Consider the following 1,837-nt stretch of genomic DNA (forward strand, 5'->3'; position numbering starts at 1 on the left):
ATTCTCACAACACTTTTTGACTTAAGACTTACAAACCTGCGAGCATGTGATGACCATAAAATCTGACCAAAACTTACCTGTCGCTAGATCACAACATAAAATGCTATTAAACAACTTCAAAACCTACGAGCAAGCGACGAAACCAACTAAGCTGCGATACCAACCACATCGCATGATCACAAATTAAAATGACTTAACTGCGAACACCTCGCGACCTTTCGATAACATAAAATCACACCCAGTCGCAACCTCGCAACATAAAATGGTCAAGTGCAAAACATCTTGCGAGGTAGCGACAACTAAAATATCCCAGTACTCGCAAGCTCGCGACTAAAACTGACTTGATGATAAAGGACTTGCGAGCTAGCGATAACCATAAAATCTCAAAACTATTTATCTCTTGACCGCAGCGACCCAGCGAGTACCAACAAAAATTGATGTTTTATGTTAATTACCTTCATAAACAGGTGCGAGCAGTGCCACATAGACCATTAATGACTTACTCGCTAACTCTTGCGGCTATAATGCATGACATCAAACCAATTCGAGACCTCGTGACCAAAGCAATTTCATTAACAAACTCCAGTTCGCTAACATAAAATGCTAACACCCAAAAAACTAGAGACCTCGCGATTTAAACCCAAGCCAACACTCGCTAACTCGCCACTTAAATTGTTAAACATGAAATTTATCTGCAAGTTAGAGATGAAACATTAAACATATCTCATTGTCTGACCAATCATTTGACCGCACTTGACGTTGACATGGACAAATAAAGAGAGGACAACTCAGATTTTCAAGGCACAACAACTTCGGTTTACTAGCCAACTAAGACAAAAAACAAACACAAAACCCTAATCGCCATGAACATCATGTTAAGCATAATGTAGAACAGTAGAAAGGTTCTAACAGTTATGCAATATGAATAATTTTATGGATCTTGTGACACAAATTGTTGCATTTCATGTTCAACATAATGTGGAACCAATTTACTAATAATTCAATTGTTTACTAATAATTCAGAAAATAAATTCTAATTGTTTACTAATAATTCAAATTCACAATTAAAAATATGAAATAAGTATCCGTTCTGATTGACAAATTCAAGGAATACAATATAAAAAATCATCAATGACAACTATAGTATTGCAAATCGAAATTGTAATATGACTCAAGAACTATATTACAATTATAAATACCTATAAACTGACTGCTAATTGACTTCAGTGACTCAGTCCGAGGCTTCTATATCCCAAATGGACTCAAGATCCGGAAACTAACTAGTACTAACAGGTTCATCTTCATTCTGAGTCGGCTATTCAAAAATTTCTTCGTCTTCATGTTGACTTTGAGTCTGTGATCCATCATTTGTCTTAGCACTAGCACTAGTAGTAGCACCACCAGCTTTTAAAGTGTTGCACAACCCTCATCTTTCACACATGGAATTCCAGATTGCTAGTGCCCTATCATATGGAAAATCTCTAACATTATACTGAGTTACAAACAACCTCAAGTAAGTTTCCAAATTTTTGTCTAATTTGTTTCTAATCTTTGATTTCAAAAGCCCTAATGCACTGAAAACTCTTTCATCTTCCACCGACCCCAATATCATTGTTTGACATAAATCAACAAGTTTTAAATATTCTGGTATTGCAATAAACAATACTTCACTTTGATCTATCCTTTTCCAAAGCCTTGTGATTGATCCAGGTTCAAATGGATTCTCCAAGTCAACCAACTGCTGTTTGATGGACCAAAAACTTTGCTAAATCCAAAGAAAGACTTTATGGTAGTATCTTTAAGTTTAATTTTTGGGCGTTTTGATGGCCTCCCAATC

The sequence above is a fragment of the Cryptomeria japonica genome, chromosome 3 (genome assembly GCF_030272615.1).
Source record: "Cryptomeria japonica chromosome 3, Sugi_1.0, whole genome shotgun sequence".
Taxonomy (NCBI): Eukaryota; Viridiplantae; Streptophyta; class Pinopsida; order Cupressales; family Cupressaceae; genus Cryptomeria; species Cryptomeria japonica.